Here is a 23,486-nt window from a genome sequence, read left to right on the forward strand (position 1 = left end):
CTATACCTAAAAAGTTTCAATAGCGGAAACAGGAAAATTTGAAAGCATAGATGTTTATTGTTATTGTTATTTGAAAGCATTTATGTTTAACATATTTTATTGTTCATATTTTCTCTTAAGAAAATGTGTTATCAATCTATGAGATAGGAATCTCTCATTATGTTAAATTGCAAAGGATTGATCTTCATGTAGAATTGTAATTGATATAGCTTTTTTTTTTTTTTCAAAATAAAGCCCTAAAAAGAAGTTAGTTGTTAACTAAAAAGTGCAGTCCTTTTCCATGGGATTAAAGATGTCTTCATCAAGAATTATAGTAATTTTTAATATTGTAATACTAAGCTAAACTAGTTATTGTGACCCTTTAACAATTAAAAATAACTGATTAAAAATAACTTATTTGAAAAGTGCTCTCTTTTTTTAAGATTATTTATTTATTTATTTGATAGAGAGAGACACAGTGAGAGAGGGAACACAAGCAAGAGAAGTGGGAGAGGGAGAAGCAGGCTTTGCTGAGTAGGGAGCCCAATGAGGGTCTGATCCCAGGACCCCAGGATTATGCCAGAGGGAAAACAGACCCACCCAGGTGCCTGGAGGAGTGTTCTTTTTATTTATTTATTTATAAAATAGTTTTATTTATTTATTTGTCAGAGAGAGAGAGAGGAGCGAGAGCGAGCACAGGCAGACAGAGTGGCAGGCAGAGGCAGAGGGAGAAGCAGGCTGCCTGCCAAGCAAGGAGACAGATGTGGGACTGGATCCCAGGACGCTGGGATCATGACATGAGCAAAGGCAGATGCTTCACCAACTGAGCCACCCAGGTGTCCCAGGAGTGTTCTTTTTAAATAACATGTTTATAATCACAATGAAGGTGCTAGAAATGACATCAGTATTTGCAGAAATCTGCTTCTTTTATATATAGTCATTAACAATTCCATACATCATCATCCAGTACTTACCAAATTGTTTTTTAACAAAATACAATTAAAACTAACATCTATTCAATCAAAACTCTCCCCTAGTTATCCAAATCTCCTTTTAAGACATCCTGATGCATCAAGGATTTTATCAGTTTTACTCCCTAAAATTCTCTCTCCTAACTCCAGTTTGGACTAATTATCCTATATGCCTGAGACATCTATCTAAGTAGAACAGGAGTTCTTTGACTATTTAAACTTATATTAAATTCATCTTTGTAAGGTAATTTATTATACAGTATGTACTCATAATAAGAATTTTAAATATTAACAAATAGAACATTAACTATTTTTTCTCATCATTTATTTTACATTTTAATATGTTGAAAATGATCTGAATATTTTATAATGATTACATACCTATGTGTTCTATAAGCTGCCCACATTAAAGAAGTCATTCCATCCTGATCCATCAGATCTACATCCTGATAGAATAAAAAGAAAAAAGTCAGACAGTAAAAATTTCTAAGTTCCTGCCAAATATACTTGGAAAAATCGAATTACATAACACAGGAGAAGCCAATATAACACTCGTCTCAATCAAGGCCGGTTTATTAAAATTTTTCTTTTTTAACTTTTAAAATTAAACTATTTATTGTCACTAAATATTTTAATTAATGGGCATATATTTATTGACTATACATTAAATATGTATTTAATTAACATATATTATAGATTTCATTTTTCAGATGCTTTAATTACCCTTTCAATGTTTTGCATTTAAAGATCTTGACATATTCTTCATCTTTCATCCACAGATCAATATATGAAATTCTTCTACCTGAAATGTTGTTTTTATATTTGATAGCTATAAGACCAAAATAATGACATTCAATATATGTAAGAAAAAAAGATCCAGAGATCACAAACTCACCAGTTTATGATAAAATGAATTATCTTATTAACTAATTTTTATGAAGTACTATCAACTATGGTTTTGTTTGAATATCATTATATATTTTTCTATACTCTTAAATAGATATTTGGTCCATTAACTTTCTATTTCAAACATTTTGGTGGGTATATATCTTTATAATGTAAGCTCTTTATTCTTCTGCAAAGCAATAGATACAGGCTATTGCTGACATTACAATAATTCCAACTAGCCCCACATTCCAGTACTTTAGATATTGATGACATAAATGTAAGATAAATTTTAAAGTCTCAATATGAGAAAACTAATACTTTAATATAGAAGAAAAAAAAGCTAATGGACATTATTTAGACTTGAAAAGGCAAACATAAATAGGAAAATGATGTAATTAAAGTCTAAGCTTCCAAATAAAAATGACATATTGATTTTTCTGTATTTGGTATAGTATACCTAATTATTCAGAAATACTCACTTTTTAAAAATAGCACAAAAAGTGACTGCTTGGGATTTCAGTTATGCACAATAGTACTAGTTACATAGTGAGAAGACTAGCAAAGTGTTTGGGAATTGGAAAAGATTTATTTTTCCATTTAGGAAGAAAATCTATTTTCCTAATAGACAATTTGGTGAATTTTTCATTTCCAAGAAAGCAGAAACTAACTTTAGAGATCAAAGCCAATAGAAAAAGCTGGATCACTTCCTTAATAAAACTGGGACACTTTAAGAAAAGATACATTAGATATCTGTATTTCTGAGAAAGTCATCGCTAGTTTCTGATATTCATATTCCTGTACTTCATATGCAAGGTTTCTCAGCAGTGGCACTATGATATTTTGCTGAGTAATATTTTGTTTGAGTAATATTTTGTTATATAGAAGGTATCCTGTGCATTTTAGAATGTTTAACAAGACCTCTATCTGGCCTCTACTCACTCGTCCAATATCTACCTGAATTATGACAGTTAAAAAAAAAAGACAAAACTCTGCATTTTAATGATACTTCCCAGGGAGACAACATTGCTTCAGCTGACTTTTTAATCTATATTTGGAACATAACACATCGTTTATCTGTTATTTTCGGGTATTTTAAGTTTTTTTTCCAATGTTTGGCAGTTATGAGTAATGCTTTTTGAGACATCATTTACAAATCTTCTTACGGATAAAGGTTTTTATTTCTCCTTGGTATACCTAGCAAAATTACAGGGAGCTATTTTGTCTGGGACACCATCTTTCCACACTGGTTTCTCTGAGTGCTTCTCATTCTTATGTGGTCTGCAGTTTAGGTCTACAGTTTACTACAAAACTGTCTTATTGTCAACCTCATGACTCCTTTGCATTTGGCACTCTGTTTCAACTACTTCTGGGTTTCTCTTAAGAATGGGAGTAATTTTTGTCATAGCTCTTCCAGGCTAAGCTGTGGGAAAGACAGTGGGTTTCCTCAGATCAGTTCATGTCACACTCAGGCAGATGGAATATTCCTGTTCCTCCTTTAGAATGTTGAGACATAAGAACTTCACTTGGCTCACTAGCCCCTTTCCTTCTATGCTCCATTGATCTCTTGCATTCTCCACTGATTCTACCCAGGAAGCAAAAAATCGAAGGCAAACCCTCTAGATGCACACTCAACAAATGTGTCTGAAGCCCTTCTGTTGTTCCACTACACCGGGTCCTTTTCCAGATAATTTTCTGGACCCAGAAATAAGATATCTACAATAGCTCTTCTCTCAGTGCTGCACTGACTTCCCATCCTCACCAAGAAGCCAAATAACAGGTACATTAATCTGTGATCCAGTGATTAAAAGGTCAAAAGTCCTTGCCATGACAACAGATTCTTCTCATCCACAAAACTGGGAAGTGGACATTGGAAAGTACTATATGAGAGTCTTGTATTATCTGACCTGGATTGCCAGACACAACAGTCAAGGCTTCCAGGAAAATGATCTCCATGCCACTGTTCTCTACCAAGACTGGCACAAAGACATCTAATTGTCCAGGAGGTAGGGGGAAAGAAGAAGAAAAAGAAAAACATCCAGAACCCTGGCTTCAAGGGAATCTCCATAATACATGTTTTAGCTTTCCAATTCTCTAGACATGGGGAGGGAGGAATATATTAAAATCAATGCAAATATCACTCTACTAAAGCAGATTTACTAATTATTTAGTGAGGGAGAGATAAGCTCTAACACCTCTCTTGTATAGATTTCAATGAATACTGGTTTGTGTGATGCAGAATGTTCCAAGGGAGGAGGAAAAATCAAGTTGCCTACAGGCAGCATTAAAGAATGAGCATTCGTGGTAAAATGCCAAAAGATATCTCAGGAAAAAGTGGTGTGAATCTCTACAGCACATGTGGAGGAAAAATCACTGTTACGCCTAGTTTTGTATTTGTAATATTATTTTATTTATAATGTTGTTTTATTATATAATATTACGTTACTATAAATTTCTCTCCAATTTTATGTTTAAGGTGCCACAAAATCTGTTTTTGCTCCTGCTTTGTGTAGATTCCACTAACACTGAAATAGCGATCGCCTGGAGTTTAAGAAATAAGTATGGGCTGTTGATATATATACATGGGAATTGTCAGCATACAGAGGGAATTTAAAGTTATGAATCAGAATGGATTACCAAGGGAGTAAGTACAGATAGAAAAGAGGTTCAAAGAATGATCCCTCAGGCACACCCAAAATGTAGAGGCCCTGAAGAATCCAATGTTAGAGACATTGCAACTGGATGAAAAAAGGCCAACAAAGGATACAGAAAAAGAACAGTGTATTAAGAAAATAAAGAAATGTGGTGGTTTGGACATCAAGTGAAAATAAATGTTTCTTTCTTTCTTTTTTTTAAAGATTTTCTTTATTTGTCCGAGAGACAGAGCACAAGCAAGGGGAACGGGCAGAGGGAGAGGGACAAGCGGGCCTCCTGCTGGGCCAGGGGCCTGACATGGGGTGCAGGCCGATCTCAAGACCCTGAGAGAATGACCTGAGTGGAAGGCAGATGCTCAACCCACTGAGCCAGCCAGGTGTCCGGAAAGTAAATGTTTCTAAAAGGAAGTGTTCAACAAGGCCACGATGGCTGATACGTTAATATCCAAGATAAAGATAGTAACAACAACAAAAACAATAGGTAACATGTATCACACTTACCTTATGCCAGGGAGTGTTCTGAGCACTTCAGGTCTGTGAACACTCAATCCTCACAACAATTCCATGAGACAAGTGTTAGCATATTTCCAAATTTGCAAATGACAACTCTGAGACCCCAATGGTGAAGTGACACATCCAAGATCATACAGGTAGCAAGGAGAGGGATCAGGATTTGCACTCAGGCTACCTGCCTCCTGAGTCCACATGCTTAAGCATCTTTTACATAACCATGTCTTCCTCAGTGTCTGAGAACAACTACACACATCTGTATCTTCTTTCCGTGAGTTTTGCTAATGACTACTTCAGACTTGAATGTGTTCATTGTCTAGGAAGTCTGCTTATTTAGTACAATTATGGGTAATTTATTTCTGTCTTACAAATTAATATCTTATATGAATTCAAAAAGCAACTCCATTATATGTGGTTTTAAATCCTAGAATTTATTTCCTAGAATCACCTTTTTCCCTGACTTCATACTCCCTTCTATTATAGTCAGATATCTGCATTTTTTGGTTGAATTGTCAAACATGAACACACCACCAAAACGTAAAGAAGGACAGAAATTAAGCTGTTGGTGAAGGATTCAGCGCACCTGTTTCTAATTAAGACCTGGCAGTGGCTGCTAAATCCCTCTTCCATGTATCTGGACAGAGGCTCCTGAGACCATGTTGTCTCTTTATCCTCTGAGTTACTCCAGAACCAGTCCAGCAGGGAGGGTCTTCATCCCTGCTGTAAGAGATGCTCCCCACAGGGAGTCACACCCTCCAGCAAAGCTCAAACTATAATTGAGATTTCCTGGCAAATTCCATGGGAGGAGAATCAAACCCTAAAGAGCCTTGCAGGAAAGACTTTCCATTGATTTCAGCTCTGCCTAGTTCACCACAAAACTTTTACAGACGGTAATAAATTGGTTAGTGTTTTAAGACAGATTCTTCTACTATAGGGAACGAAAGAAGAAAAAAAAGGAAGCGAACAGATGAAATCAGATGAAATGTGTTTTCTCTGAAGGTGAAAAGAAATTTCTGCCCTTGATGTTATTTTGGATACCCATGACTAAACAGAGACGGACATGACCAAGGGGTGGATAGAATTCATGTTTGCTGTGAATTTTATTTCAGTGTAGCAAAGATGATCATCTTCAGCTTATAAAACAGTCACAGAAAGAATGAGAATCAGACACCTTAAAATTATTCAGTGGCAACTGTGTGATATGGTGTGACAGAGTGTCACTAATACCTGTGGCATAATCTGTATTTATAAACAGAGACTGCTACTAGTCACAAATCCCAAAACAAATACATTTGTTGTACTGTGATGCCCTTAGGAAGAATTGCATTCGATCATCTGGCTTGGTCTTCTCCGAATGATTTTAACTGAACTAAAAGAACTGCAGTAATATCTGAACTAAAGGTCCCACTGAATTGATAAAAGAGAGTGTCAAAAACCTATTTCTTTGAAAAAATTGGAAAGATCCCCAGTGGGGTTGAGGTTATGTGGAAATCCTGCCTCAAATAAAATGAGGGAGAAATCTCACACTTCCTTGCAACAAGTAAAAACAAGAATAACAATAACTTTATTAAAATGATGTATAGAGCATATTCAACAAACAGAAAAACATAACTAAATTTATCTGAGAATTTCATCAAGAATAGCGTACAACATCTGGATGCTATAGTTTTGGTGTTTATGTTCCAAAAAAGCTTGTTTTTGCCATCAGTTTTGCTTAATATAAAGGTGTCCATATGTGTACCAAATTCATGAGGAGTTCTTTACTGGAGCTGTTACTATTACGTTTCTTTAAATTGTTTATTAAATAGCCATTCCAATAACCTAAAGAACTATTTTCCTTAAAAAGTGTATGACAAATTTTATTTTGAAATATCTTATACTTTCAGTCCAGTTCACATGTAATTATATTCATGACCACTCTCTTTCTTAATTAATAGTATGAATGTTGGTGTACTGAAACATTTCAAATTACAAATATCGTAAAGGGGGATCAATAGCTGAGAATGGACAGGAAATAATTATTTTGTTTGCTTTTCTTTGTTGGGTTGAAATAGGGATTGTTTATTGAGAATGAACATCATAAAACCATATATATATATGTATATATATATATATGGTTTTATGATGTTCTATGACACCTAATATATATGTTAGGTGTCATATATATTAGGTGTCATAGATGGAGAACAGATTTGAAAATGGGACTTTCACATACTGATAAAATCTTATCAGATAAAAGGTGTTATCTGTGTTATGTCTTTATTTCCTGACTGTGGAGTTATGGACTACCCACTTATAAATTTGAGTCTCTTCCTTGCCAGTTGAGTGACATTGGACTTGTTAATAGTCTTAAATGTATAATTGGGATACTAATATAATTTACTTAATATAGCGATTACTGGGAAAATGGAATAATATATATATAATATATATAAAGAGCAAGAAAAAGCATCTCCTTCATAACAAGTACTTAATATATGGTAGCTATTTTTCTCCTCCTTATTAAATTATATAGTTTAATATTATAAAGACAATAACTTTTTTGATATACATAAATTGTAGAAGTTTATATTTCAAATACAGATGACCTGAATATTTAGATCCTAATAGCCATTTTCCTCATTTTTCTTTTGTTTTTATAATATTTTATTTATTTATTTGACAGAGAGAGAGATCACAAGTAGGCAGAGAGGCAGGCAGAGAGAGAGGGGGAAGCAGGCTCCTCGCTGGGCAGAGAGCCCGATGCGGGGCTCGATCCCAGGACCCTGAGATCATGACCTGAGCCGAAGACAGAGGCTTAACCCACGGAACCACGCAGGTGCCCCTCCTCATTTTTCTATGTATTATAGTTTTTAACTGAGTTGAGTAATCTTAATAACTGAATGTCTTTATCAACTAGAGTGTACAAAACTATGATTGATTATCAAAAACAATTGCTCCCAAAAGGAGCCGAACTTCTAGGATGCTTTGGCCAACAGATAGTTATCAAGTTGACAATTTTAAGGCGGCTATACAATTTATATCATTATTGTTATTTTTAAAACTGTGATTATGAATATCTCTTTTGTTCAAATGAAGAGTATCACCTACTGATATAAAAGCTTTAGTGAAGATTAACAGTTCTCCACAAAATTTCTTTGAGGTGTGACATTCTATCTCACTACATTAATTACTTCAAGATACAGTCAATTCTTATAATTTATCATAGTTATATTCTGTAATGTGGCTACAAATGCTCAGTTAATTGTACTGAATCATTTCTCCTAAGAAAAATACAGGGTTAAGTTCTTGTGAGTCTCTGGTCACATTTTCAGAAATTGATCATTAGATGACTTGTTTTATGCATTTACTTAATACATCATTGATTCATTAATATTGAACTCAATGAACTCAGTAGAAGTCAACTGCACTGTAACTCTTACCTAATGGAAGCTTATCTAACACACGTATTTTTTCCCTAAGGCACATCACAGCCTGCTTGTACTTAGGAACAGGAAAACCACTACAGCACTATGCATGGGTGTCATTTTAAACCAAAACCACCAACAGAAAGCACAAAAATTTAAGTGTAGCATGAAATAGACCACAGAAAGAACACTAATTTACAATATAACAGGAAACCGAAAAATTTTGGAAAAAAAAAAATGAAAGAAGAAGAGAAAAACCTTAGCTGAGAACACGTGAGTGAGGTAACTCAAATTTTTTGCTTCTCTACTTATGTCTATAAATGACTATCAAAGTGTCACGAGTTTTCATTTGGAGATCACAAATACATTTTACTGAGTAGGCAAATTTGAAAAAACAGAATCCATGAATACAGAGGGTTGACTGTATTTATGGTGAAATTCTGTCTTCAATGGATTAGTCTAGTGGAACTGCATCCTATTTTTCAAGTTGTCATATATTAATCATAACCTTCATGTCCTAGGAAGAATGTGAATCAACCAATTCCCTCCCTAAAATATTATCTCCTTTTTTGTCTTCCCTGTGAGAGTTGGGGAAAATTTGTGTAATAATGAATACAGATCTATTCAATGCACTATAAGATCTAATTAAAAAAAAAAAAGAATTTTTACCATAAAAAAGATTTTCCTTGTAACACAATACCCTACATTTCTGAGCAACAATGATAACAACAATAGTACCAAAAGTGCAGCTTTTCTTTTTAAAATTTTCTTGATTTAGGGATGCAAATTACTACTCTAAAAGTCTACATACATCCTAGAAGTAAATACAATTAAATATATTCTTGTGGCTTTACGGGCCTCATTATGTAGTCTCCAGCTTTACTCCAGGGAACAATGGTATATGTGAGACCACATTTTGTAGCTCCTTAGGTCATGGAAGAAAAACAGCACAGATGTTGCCGAACTCAAAACTAACATAAAGACAGAAGGTTCTCTGACTAGTTGATAAAGAAGTATGTCCCCAGAGAGAAAATATTGACTTGCTAAACACCTTTTTGTTTATTTATTATCTCAACTTTTTTTCATAAGGTTTAAGATGGGCATCCCAATCATAATCTAATCTACCCAAGTTTCATCTGTTTGTTTTGTTTTGTTTTTGGTCTTTTAAAAGTTATCCAAATGGGGAAATTGATCAAGCAGATCAATTTTGACATTTTCTAAATTCACTGAAAGATGAAAAAGAGTGACCTGAGAGGCGCCTGGGTGGCTCAGTGGGCTAAAGCCTCTGCCTTCGGCTTAGGTCATGATCTCAGGGTCCTGGGGTCGAGCCCCTCATTGGGTTCTCTGCTCAGTAGGGAGCCTGCTTCTCCCTCTCTCTGCCTGCCTCTCTGCCTACTTGAGATCTCTCTCTCTGTCAATAAATAAATAAAACCTAAAAAAAAAAAAAAAGAGTGACTAGAAAATTTCTAAAGAGCATTTTCAGTTTAACGAAAACCATGACTCCTAAAAATATTAATTCAAACTTGAATATTCGAACAGTAAAATATATTTTGAAGCTATTCTTCATTATTTCTATCATGCTATGAAAATCAAACAAAAGTAATTCTTTACTAATAATCACACTTTTTAATCAATGACTATAATTACAAGAGAAAAATAATATATTTAAAGAAAGAAAGAAATGTGTACTTTCAAAACAGAAAACCAGATGACTGTGTTGCTAAATGTGCAAGGGTTAAATGATATTCAGGGATTTGCAGTCTAATTTTTAGTAATCAGTTATTCAAACACACACACATAGGGGCGCCTGGGTGGCTCAGTGGGTTAAGCCTCTGCCTTCGGCTCAGGTCATGATCTCAGAGTCCTGTGTTGGGCTCTCTGCTCAGTGGGGAGCCTGCTTCCCCCTCTTTCTCTGCCATTCTCTCTGCCTACTTGTGACCTCTGTCTATCAAATAAATAAATAAAATCTTTAATAAAAAATAAACCAAAAAACACATACACATAAACAACCTTTTAATGTATAGTGCTTTCCAATCTTCATTGTGTAAATACTGCAACCATGGTTGATTTCTAACTACCAACATGTCAGGAAAGATGGAACACAGAGATGGGAAGTAACAGGAACGTTCAGCTCTCATAAGCTGGTAAAAGCTGACTCCAGCACAGTGCCAGTTATATCTCTGAACAATTTTTTTTCATAAATATGATTTTTTTAACCAATCAACCGATAAAATTACATTCCTTAAGAATACAGCTTATTTTGCATTGTATGTAGCTCTTAGGGCAAAACATGTCAATATTCCTGAAGCTTAACTGATCTTACTGATTTTTTTCTCAAAATTTTATATACTACTGAAATACTGTTATTAGCATGTATTTTAAAAGACAAAAATTATCATTTATAAATACCTACTTTGTATATAAATGATTATTTCTTATAAATATTTAGATTGACATGGTTAGACTGAAAACCAATCTTGAATTTCATCTGGCATCCTTCCTAATGCCTAAAAGTGCAATTCATGAGTGTATGTGTTTGTGAGTGTGGGTGTGTTTGTGGATGACTATGAAGATGAATGTGAATGTTTTTGTGAGAAGGAAGGAAAAAGAAAGTACAGAGAAAGAATTATCTTTCTTAAATACTGTTAAGATATTACCAGTAAACTTAATTGTCAAGAAAATATTGTATAATTTACTGCGTGGCTAGGAAATTATTTATGACAAGGTGTCTTGTGAATATATCAATATATTGAAAGGATCAAGGTGGTTTTTTTTTCCAGTTAAATTTATAGTGTCTGTTTTGCTTTTCATTTAACATTTTTTTTTTTTACTCTAAAATTATGATTCCAAAATAGTATTACTTTTTCTTCCTTTTTGTGTTTGGTATTTATAATAGGGTTTGAATCATCAAAGTCTGCTTCCAGGTATTTGAAGCAGTAGTAGATGAGAAACTGTGAATCACAGGTTAGGAACATTGATATAGATTCCTATTCAAATTTTAGACTATAATTGCATCATTTTGCATAAACTCATATTTAAAGCACATTTAGATTCCATGCACTATCAAATTGATGTGTAAGTTTTCACAATCACTTCTATAGCAAACGATTTTTTTCAAGAATATAGTTTTCACTTAAATTTTATTTCTTGTCTTTTTTTGTTCTAACTGAATCAAGATCAGTTAAGCCCTTAACTATTGCTATTTTGCTAATGCTCATTTAATGCAGCAAGTTGGTTGAAGTGTAGTTTCAAAGGTTAAAACTATGACTTTTATGCAACCATGAAGTGAGCATATGCCAAATGTTTTATTTAACTCATTATTTAATTACAGAACAATAAGATGGTAAAATTAGTTGACAGTATTTGATGACCTTATATTTACAGTTTAATGAATGAAAATTAGGTTTTGATTGCAATATTAGATACTAAATGAGTATGTCTTATCTGATAAAAATAAACTTCCACTAAAGATAAATTATTTACATGTTTAGGTACAATTATCTACATCTTAACATGTAAAATACACTAAGTTTGTGGCCTTTAATAAATAATCTTAACAGTACAGTTTTCTGATTTTCTTTTATTTTTCAAATCCTATTAAAAGAATTGCCTAAATTGCTCTATTTTATATTTAAACATAATTTGAGATATTTAATGTTTGATGAGATGAAAGCTAAAATGTATTTAGATCTTAAAGTTTTCTTGCAAATATCCATACTTTTTCAACAAATATTTTTGACTCCGCCTTTGTGTTAGATATTGCTCTGTATACTATATATACAGTAATGGTCAAAGTAAAAATCCCTGCATTCATAAAACTTAAATTTTAGGGGCAGAGAAAACAGACATTAAAACTACTCATGGTATATCTGGATGGCTCAGTTAATTAAGCATCTGCCTTCAGCTCCAGTCATGATCCCAGGGTCCTGGGATCAAGTTTTTCATTGGGCTCCTTGCTCAGTGGGGAACCTGCTTCTCCCTCTGGCTACCTCTCTCCCTGCTTGTGTGCTCTCTCTTTTTCTCTCTTTAACAAACAGAATCTTTAGGGGAAAAAAAAAAAGAGCTACTCAGAAAAATATAAGTAAAATCTATAACTTTTTAAAATAATTATTTATTTTAGAGAAAGGGGAGGGGCAGAGGCAGAGAAAGAGTCTTAAGCAGAAACCTCACTGAGCATAGAACCTGACTACAGTCTTGCTCTCATGACCCTGATATCAGGACCTGAGCTGAAACCTAGAGTCAGCACTTAACTGTGCCACCCAGGTGCCCCAATTCTATAACATTTTTGAATGTGCTATGAAGGAGGAAACACTGTAAAAAGATAATGGGAATCTTTTTCCTGTAGCAGCTTGCATGGAGTTAGCTCATGGGTCTGGGAGATCCGAAAATTGAGATAATCTTTGCTCCCCGACAGCTGCACCCGACAGCTCTGCAGCCCTCACCGTACCACAAAATGAATATATTGAGTTACACTGGAAGCGCTATGGCTATCCTTTGGATTACCATGAGAAAAAGAGAAAGAAAGAAGGTCGAGAGGCTCATGAACATTCAAAGAAGGCAAAAAAGGTGATTGGTCTGAAAGCTAAGCTCTACCATAAACAGCACCATGCTGAGAAAATACAAATGAAAAAGACTATCAAGATGCATGAAAAGAGAAACACCAAACAAAAAAATGATGAGAAGACTCCACAAGGAGCAGTACCTGTGTACCTACTGGACAGGGAGGGACAGTCCCGAGCTAAAGTACTTTCCAATATGATTAAACAAAAAGGAAAAGAGAAAGTGGGAAAATGGGAAGTTCCTTTACTCAAAAGTTCGCGCCCAGGGAGAAACAGAAGTATTAAGAACAGGAACGAGAAAGAAGAAAGCATGGAAGAGAATGGTCGCTAAAGTCTGCTTTGTTGGAGATGGCTTTACTCGAAAACCACCTAAATATGAAAGATTCATTAGGCCAAAGGACTTACGTTTCAAAAAGGCCCATGTAACATATCCTGAATTGAAAGTCACCTTTTGTCTGCCAACCCTTGTTTTTAAAACAAAACAAAACAAAACAAAACAAAAAACCTTCACCCGCAATATATACAACTTTGGGTGTTATTACCAAAGGTACTGTAATTGAGGTGATTGTGAGCTAGTTGGGCCTTGTGACACACGGAGGTAAAGCTATTTGGGGAAAATATGCCCAGGTTACCAACAATCCTGAAAATGATGGATGCATAAATGCAGTCCTGCTGGTTTGACAGCAGTTTCAGACAAGCAATTCCTTATAATTACTGAAGACTACACACCAATCAGGAAGACGACCATTACTGTGGTGGTTCTGAAAACTACCAAACAGCCCTACAATATCTGCAGTCATCAAGAGAAGCATTTATTCTATTGTGAAAAACATTAAAATAGACATTTATTTTTTTAAAAAAAAGATAATGGGAATTTGTAATGGAGGTTGGGGGAGAGGAAGATTTCACCATGAAATTGGGTAGTGAGGGTAGTCTCATTAAAACGATGAGATAACGAGCAAAAAGAGAGCCTAATCCACACATAGTTTTAAGTTAGAAAGTAAATAAGTAAAATGAAATGATGAGATTTACCCCAGTAGGAAAAAACACACCTGGTGTCAAGATCTCAGCTTCTATGTACCATTCTCCTATAAAAGGAACCAAGGATCCTTAAGTAAATGGCTGATTTTAGGACTGGGATAGTGAAAGTGCAAGGTAATCCTGCAGCATTTTGTAGGACCAGGAATTTAGGTGCAGAAAAAAACAAAAAGCTGGGACTGGTGAAAAGGATACAGGAGCCAACATTAAAGGACTCTCAATGGCCTAAGCTGGAACAATTTGAGCAATAAAGTAAGTAGCATAGTACTAAATCATAACCCAAATATATAAAATAAATATTCATAAGGTCATATGATATAAATGGATGATATATATAAATATCCATTGATATAAATGGATGATTATATAAATACAGAAGAATGAAAAAAATCTTCTTTACAGAATTCTAATGTATATTAGATACACCCTCCTGTAGATGAAGCTTAATCCCACTCTTTCTAGATGGTGGGCTCAATTTAGTGATTTGTGTCCAAGTAACAGAATACGGAAAGGGAAAAATTATAACTATACAATAGAGAAACCTGCCAAACACTACCCTAACCAAGCGATCAAGGATAGCATCCTCAGTTATGTCATGCAGATATCATTTATCTCCTAATATAATGTGATGAAAAGAGCATGTCACCACTGTGATATTCTTTCCAAAAACCCTTAGTCACAGTCCAATCATGAGACAAAAGAACTCTAACTTAAAGTGCATTCTGTGAATTATCTGACTAGTACTCTCCCAAACTGTGAAAGTCATGAAAAATAAAGACAGAGTGAGGAACTACCATACAAGAAGAAAGGAAGGGGACACAACTACATGCATTATGATATAATGAATAGGATCTTCCAAACGAAAAAAATAAAAGACTTTAGTGGAAATCCAAAACGTGTGGCGTTTAGTTGATAATGTGCCAATATGGGTTTTCAGTTTTGACAAATATACTACAGGGTACTATAAAATGATAATATCAGGGAAAACTGAAATTAATGGAGGGATACACAGGAACTCTACATATTATCTTTGGAAGTTTTCTGTAAAACTAAAATTATCCCAAAATAGAATGTAAATTCTTTTTAAAGATTTTATTTATTTTTTTGACACACAGAGAGAGAAATCACAAGTAGGCAGAGAGGCAGGCAGTCTTCCTGCTGAGCAGAGAGCCCGATGCAGGGCTCCATCCCAGGATCCTGAGACCATGATCTAAGCCGAAGGCTGAGGCTTAACCCACTGAGCCATCCAGGCGCCCCTAAAATGTTAATTTTAATTTTTTAAAAAGATTTTATTTATTTATTTGAGAGAGAGAGAGAGGTTGTGTGTGCCCGCATGCAAGTGGGGCGAGGGGCACAGGGAGAGGGAGAAGCAGACTGCCCACTGAGCATGGAATCTGCCCTGGGGCTCAATCCCACACCCTGAGATCATGACCTGAGTTGAAGGCAGACCTTAACCAACTGAACCACCCAGGTTCCCCGTAAAATGTAAGTTTTTAAATAAAGGTGATATTTGAGGAAATATTTGACTGAAGTAAGATAGTGGCCCTTGAGAACATTAAAGCTGAGGGCATGAATAGAATTATGCCAGATAAAGGCAGTAAAGGCTGGTTAAGTGCCTGGGTGGCCAAAGAACAACAAGGTGGTAAGAGTGTCTATCTAAAACTGAGTGAGGGATCAGTAAGAGAAGGGAAGCTATTTTTTTCTTTTTTTTTTTTTAAATTTTTATTTATTCATTTGACAGACAGAGATCACAAGTAGGCAGAGAGGCAGGCAGAGAGAGAGAGGAGGAAGCAGGCTCCCTGCCGAGCAGAGAGCCCGATGGGGGGCTCGATCCCAGGACCCTGAGATCATGACCTGAGCGGAAGGCAGAGGCTTAACCCACTGAGCCACCCAGGTACCCCAGGAAGCTATTTCTTAAGGGGAGTAAGACTACGTGTGTGTATCTGTGTGTGTGTGTACTTGTGGGTGTACACATATGTGTGTTAACATACATGTGCATGCTTGTGCTTGTAGGAATCTCTGCCAACATTTGCAAGATTTCAGATTGTTTTTCTCACTATTTACATCCGCTACTTTTATTTTTGTTATTTTCCTATCTCCTAACTACAAATACATTGTCAACTTTATTTCTTGGGAGGAGGATTATTTGCCAGTGAAATCAAGGACAATAGAAGAAATAATATAGGGTGTATTTCCATATATTTTTTAAAGATTTTATTTATTCATTTGACAGAGAGATCACAAGTAGGCAGAGAGGAAGACAGAGAGGGGGAAGCAGGCCCCCTGCTGAGCAGAGAGCCCCATGCGGGCCGGGATCCCAGGACCCTGAGATCATGGCCCGAGCCGCAGAGGCTCAACCCACTGACCCACCCAGGTGCCACTACATATTTATTTTTATGTGGAATTTTAGTTCAGTTTTCTACCAAGTACAAAATAAAAACATTTCATAGCACTTTCTAAAATGTTCCAGACTGGACTTTATTACACTAGTATTAATAATAATTATCTTGGCTATGATTATAGTTCCCAATCTAATAGAAACATTTACTTACAAACTGGTATTATTTGCTTTGTTTTTATTTGCCTTGTGTATAATTAAATCATCACTTCACCATATCTTTTTTTTTCACTTCACCATATCTTATGCATGAAAAAAGTACCCTTCTCTTGCATTAAAATTTCCCGACAATTCTGACATATCTATGTTATCAAGCAAAATGACCACTACAATCATTGTAAAACTACAGGTAGAATCTGAAAATATTTTTGGAGTTGCAGAGTCTTAAAGTTTTTCCTTCCCTTGGTATTTGTGATACAATGAGTCATAAATTCATCTGCTTGTGCTGGTGTTAAAATAGAACCTTCCTCAGCCTCTTTTAGAGGTTTGTTTTCCAACTAAAGATCTGCTTTAGCTAGGTGGAACTAGTATGACTTTATACTGTGCCAAAAAACTACAGTGAAACATCTCCTTAACTACATAATACATTCAAGCCATCTGTTTCTTACTGTATTATGTTTCTAAACTATCAGATTATTGTTTCATCCATAGAATTATGTCTCCAGAAAAAAAGAACAACAAAAAAGAAAGTCAAAATTTGAATGTCATTATATATATGTGTGTGTGTATATATACCAAAAATGTAATTAAAATATTTTACCTGTCGCAATTTTATCAGTGTTGAAAGGATGGTCCTTGGAGATCTTGTAAGCCTAAATTTCTACCAACTCTAGCATCATTTTTTCCTGGTAACTATAAGACATTGTCAGTTTATTCTTCTTTCAGGCATGTGTAGAATAAGGGATGCACTACTTCATGAAGCAGGTAGCATATTTAGAGGTAGATATATTGTATTTATAAAATTCTACCTCACTGACTAAAAACATGCCTCACAAACTTTTTCCAAATTGTCTGGGTTCTGTACTCTCCAGCTACATAAATCAAATCCCTCTATCCCAGGGCACGCTTTCAAACACTGAAGACACATCCTCTCTTGTCTTTTCTAAATTGTCTTTTCTGTAAGTTAAACATCCTCTCATTCTTTCCTAAGACTAATTCAAGCTACTGGCTGAGGAAAGCACATGTCATAAAGCTGCAGATTTCCTTGATTTCCCAGGCACCATCTCAGATACAATTTTAATCTTTATGCCATGTTTTACTGTACTTTCTTTAACACTGACCTTGCATCCATTCAAACTTATGACACAGACTCTCCAAAATTTTTCAACTTCAAACATAAATTTATGGTATCTGCATATGAAATATGTCTGAAGATTTTTTGAATCTCTAATAAGAGACCTACTCCTGAAGAGACACTGTATAGGAAGCATCTTTGTTCTCAGCCCCAGAAGGGATGTCTCACTGTTAGTAACACTCAACATATTAACCGTGAGCCTCGAGCCTTGGCCATCTCATTGTTGCTCATTCTTTTCACTTCTGTCTATTTTCTTTTCCTCCATCACTTTTCTCTTTTTTTTTAAGGCATTGCTCTAGTTCCCACTTCTGGGGCCAGATCTTGAACCATCTGGCATATTATCATCTAGTCACTCAGCTGAACAAAAGGATATTTTTTTGACATAATCTACCATTCTAAGAATGAGGGGTATATATGTGTGTTCCACTGAAATATAGTTGTCTTAACATGTCAGCTATCTGGTCAGTCTCCAATGTTTATAGATACTTGTTATATTGTGTATGTGTTATTTTTTAACTAACTCATATGTACAAATACAGTTCTAAGCACTTTAATTTTACTGCATTATTTAACTATCTCAATATCCCAGTATGTTATGTTCTTTTGAAATCCCCATATAAATGAGGAAACTGGGGGAAAGGGAAGTTTGGGAGTTTTTCTGGTGAAAGGTCAGGCTCTTAACTATAATTACATACCAAATTTTTATTAAAATGTGGCAGCTAAACAAATCATAAATGATACCCAAGGCAGGATAGGCTGAGTCTAGCCTCTTTGATATTTTGACTCTTAAATTGTAATTATGATATTGATTGTGTTGCAAAATTTTAGTACATTATGTCAAAGTGTTGCATTACATTGAACTTGAATTGAGGTTGTTTATTTCCCCTTAGTAAGACTAATTTTGGTCACTTTCCTCTGAGATTATTTATCCCTAAGTGGGGTACATTTATCCATTTCATCCAACCCTTTTTATTTTGGAATTAATATCAATTTTTTAGAAATTTTTTGTCCTTTTTTCCCCTTTATACTACAGAATTAATGTTATTCAAATAAAAGTGTGTTAGAGGCATGCTGAAGTTATTGAAATTGTAATAGAATTTATTCTTGAACAATGTCTCAGTATTTTTTTTCTCATTGAATAAAATGTAGAAGCAATAGACTTGGTAATAAAATGCAAAAAAGAATGTGTTCAATATATTTCTGGACAAAATAAAGAAATTATTGTACATATGACTTAAATTTCACTGTGAATCACATTCATATCCAGAAAGCAGTTTTGCAAAATTAGTCTCCAAATTAGCTGTTTCCTTGGACCTCAATACAAATAGGATTCTTTGTCTTTCTGATCTATGTAGATTTTTTGGGTTTTATAAGAAATTTGCATTTGTTTGAAACTTTATATAGGTAATACTTTACCATTCTATATAAGTAGTGTTTCTCTTGGGAAAGGATATATATATCTCTATAGATAGATGATATAGATATAGATATAAATACAGACACACAGACACACAGACACACACACACCTATGAAACAAGTTTTCTTTGGGGATTGGGGATAGAAAAGCTAAATTATCACAAATATACTTATTAAAATGTAATTTTTCTGGTTTCAATTCAATTTCAGTTAAGTTCAATACATAAATTCTAGAGGGGAAGCTTATCAATTTCATTGACTACAAAATTTCTTTAAGAGAAAATTAGCATGATATACTCATATGGATTCATACAATTGTGGTATGGTGATAGGTTTACATAAACTGCTACTGTTGATCTCCAGGACAAGGTTCAGCAAAAAACATGGTAGGAAAGGATCCAGGGTATAACTGAATATACTAATACTATAAGTGTCTGCAATAATACTCAAAGACTAACTGGAAACCATTCAATTTGCTTCCTCTTTGTTCATGTGCATTTTATCAGCTGGTTAGACAAGCAAGAAATTTTCCAAAAGGGCTATCCATGTTATTTACTTTGATCTCAAGGATGAGACAAACCCTCCAAACTAAAATTTAATTCCATATTTGATTGGATACCAAGTTTTAGTGACATACTTCATGTTGAATTATGAGTTTACTACATTGTAAATAAAGACATTAAATAGACTATCATTAAATAATATTACAAAAATATAGTTTGTTACTTAAAAGTAGATTAATTCTATTCAGTTTAGTTTGTTCTAGATTGGGGTTTCAAAAAGAAATGCTGCAAAGACTAGGCAGGTGATATACAAGAGTGAAAAAGACTACATGAAGACTGAAGTAGACAGGAAAGTCACAGCTTATTTAAAGGGAATAGCTGCCACCAGTTTCTGGTTAATTGTGACTATGAGAGACTTCACAGCTAGTGTTGCCAAATCTCCCAGTTTTTCAAGCTAAATCAACACTATCTGTGAGGAGTCAAATAGCATGGAACCTGTGAGTTGCTAGTTTTCAAATTGTGGTTTAGGAAACGCATTCCATTCTGTACTTTATTTTTCAGAGTCTGCCTGCACTTCCACCACCATTTCCATAATCCTAGTAAAAATTACTTATATTCATTCTGTGCCATCTATGTTCAAGGCAAATTCAAAACATTTTACAATGCATATTAATTTAAAAAAATTTGTCTTCACTGTACAGGGAAGTAAACTGTCCCTTAGGCAAGCAGCAGCAAATCAGGTAATCAAGCACTATTTGAAACTGTACACCATACCTGCTAATCCGTCACACCATGTTGCCTCTTCACAAATGTGCCAGTCACAAAGTAGACTGACTACCACCATTTGTAGAACTAAATATTTCTGTTGACTTGTAACCTGTCTACCACTTTGTTCTTAAATGATTTTAACCCACTGACATTTTTTGCTTAATAGTGTTGAGTATGATTGAAGGTTAATTGGCATTTTGACTTCTCAAATTGTCCATTATATTGTCGGTATTTGGTTCTGAGCATAGAGAAGGAGCTATGACAGAATAAATGATATTTAAGTAATTAATTTTAATTCCCAATTTTTATGTTTTTAATAGAATTTAATATTTGAGCAGTTTCAAGTCCACAGCAAAATTATGCAGAAAGTAGAGCTCCCATAGGCCATCTGCCCCACACATACATATCCTCCCCACTGTCAACCTCCTGTCACAGAGAGATACCTTTATTAAAATTAATAAACCTACGGTGACCCATCATTATTACCCAAAGTCCATGGTTTATACAGGGTTCTCTCTTGGTGTATATTTAATGGTTTTTGACAAATGTATCATGGCATGTATCCACCAGTATAGTGCCATACAGAAAAATCTCATTGCCCTAAAAATCCTCTGTGTTCTGTTGTTTCATCTTTCTTTCCTCCTGCCCCCCTGGAATCCAATGGTTTTTTAATTCTTTCCATTATTTTGCCTTTTCCAAAATGTCATGTAGTTGAAATTACACAGCATGGAGACTTTTTACTAGCTTCTTTCACTTAGTATGAATTTAAGTTTCCTCCCTAATTTTTTTTTTTAATGGATTCATAACTCATTTCTTTTTAGCGTTTAATAATATTCCACTGTCTGGATATGCCACAGTTTATCCAGATATTCACCTACTGAAGGACATCATGGTTGCTTCCAAGTTTTTGTAATTATAAATAAAGCTGCAATGAACGTTCATGTGCAGACTTTTATGTGGATATTAGTTTTCTAATCACTTGGAAGCACAATTGTTGGATCATGTCATAAGAGTATGTTTAGCTTAGGAAACCACAACATTGCAGATTGCCTGGGTGTCTCAGTTGATTAAGCATTTGACTCTTGATTTCAGCTCAGGTCACGATCTGAGGTCAAGAGATTGAGCCCAGGTTAGGTTCTGCCATGGGAATGGAATCTGCTTAAGATTCTCTCTCTCCCTCTTCCTTTGCCCCTCCCCCCAACTCTCTCTCTCTTTTAAAAGAAAAATTGAGAAATCTGTCACACTGTTTTCCAAAGTGGTACACCACTTAAGAATGAATGAGAGTTCTTATTGTTGTACATCCTCACCAGTGTTTAATATTAATATTTAAGATTTCAGTTATTCAGGGGGTATCTGGTGGCTCATTTGGTTAAGCCATTGTCTTCATCTCAGGTCATGATCTTGGGGTCCTGGGATCCAGCCTCATATCAGGCTTCCTGCTCAGCAGGGAGTATGCTTCTCTTTCTTCCTCTGTACTCTCTCTCTCTCACTCTCTCTCAAGTGGATAAATAAAATCTAAAAAAAAAAAAAAATCAGATATTTTAATAGGTGTATGGTATCTCATCATTTTAATTTGTAATTCCCTAATGACCTATTATGTGTAACATCTTTTCATCTGCTTATTTTTCATTAGCATATCTTCTTTATTTTTAAATCAAATTGTTTTATTACTGTTGAGTTTTAAGTGTTCTTTGTACATTTTGGAATACAGTACTTTATCAGATATGTTTTTGCAAATAATTTCTTTTAATTTGTGGCTAGTCTTCTCATTCTCTTAACAGTATCTTTCACAGAGCAGAAGTTTCTAATTTTGATGAAGACCAACCTTTCAATTCTTTCTTTTATGGATCATGCCTTCAGTGTTGTATCTGAATAGTCAATTCTAAACCCAAGACCATCTAGCTTTTTCCTGTTTTCTGGAAGTTTTATAGTCTTGCGTTTTACATTTAGATTTATGAAACATTCTGACAATGCTTGTGAAGGGTGTAAAGTCTACGTCTAGATTACTTTTTATTCTTTTACGTTTGGATGTCAAGTTGTTGCGGCATCATTTGTTGAAAAGATTTTCTTTGATCCTTTGTCAAAGATTGGTTCACTATTTCAGGGCTCTATTTCTGTTCAATTGGTCTATTTGTCTATTCTTTCATCAATACCACACTGCTTTGATTCCTATATCTTTGTAGCAAGCCTTAAAGTCAAGTAATGTCGATCTTTTAACTTGGTTCTCCTTCAATATTGTATTGGCTATTCTACATCTTTGAACGCAAGATGTAAGATTTAGAATCAATTTTTCAATATCCAGATTACTCGCCAGAATTTTGATTTGAAATGCATTATGTCTATATAGATCAATTTGCAAATAACTGACATCTTGACAATGCTGAATCTGAACCATGAACATGGAATTTTTCATTTCTTTGTTTCCTTGTTTTTTTTCCTCAGGATTTTATAATTTTCCTCACATAGATCTTATATACATTTTTTTTTTAGATTTATGCCTATTTGACATTGTGTGTACTAATGCAAAAGTATTATGCTTTTAATTTCAAATTCCAATTGACCATTACTGGTAATTTAGGATAATGGTTGACTTTTATATATTAACCTTGTATTTTGCAACTTTACTATAATTTCTTATGAGTTACAAGTGATTAGGTGATTTATTTTTATATTTCAGAATAAAGTTTAAAGATACTGAAACAAGAAACACCTCGTGTGCAGGCAAATAAATACAAACAACCAAGGGGAGAAGGACTGCATATAGTAGTACCTATTCTGATAACCAACAAAATGTTTTATGTACTATTCCCTGGCTCCTAATAGTTCTCTTTAAATATTGTATCTCTTCTAGCTACTTCATGGTATCTTGAATTATGCAATCTCTGGATTAGTGAGAGAAACAGGATGGCCCTGTAAAGCATGAACAGACCTCCTAACTGAAACTTATTATCCAGTTCTAACAATGGTTGATAATTCAACAAAGTAGGAAACGGCTAAGTGTTTACAGCTGTTTCATGAGTGCAATTATAGATAACTACAGACTACTGCCTTCTGACTTTTTTTCCCACTGTATTATTTTTTTAAAAAAAGGTTTAGATTTTTT

General features: G+C 34.5%; 1 pseudogene; it reads left to right on the plus strand.

Moving 5' to 3' along the window:
- The first annotated feature begins 4,915 nt into the window (after positions 1-4,915).
- On the plus strand, positions 4,916-13,648 carry LOC111142331 (annotated as a pseudogene).
- The last annotated feature ends 9,838 nt before the right edge of the window (positions 13,649-23,486 follow it).

Source organism: Enhydra lutris, unplaced genomic scaffold, assembly GCF_002288905.1.
Source record: "Enhydra lutris kenyoni isolate GAN:26980312 unplaced genomic scaffold, ASM228890v2 scaffoldscaffold7, whole genome shotgun sequence".
NCBI lineage: Eukaryota > Metazoa > Chordata > Mammalia > Carnivora > Mustelidae > Enhydra > Enhydra lutris.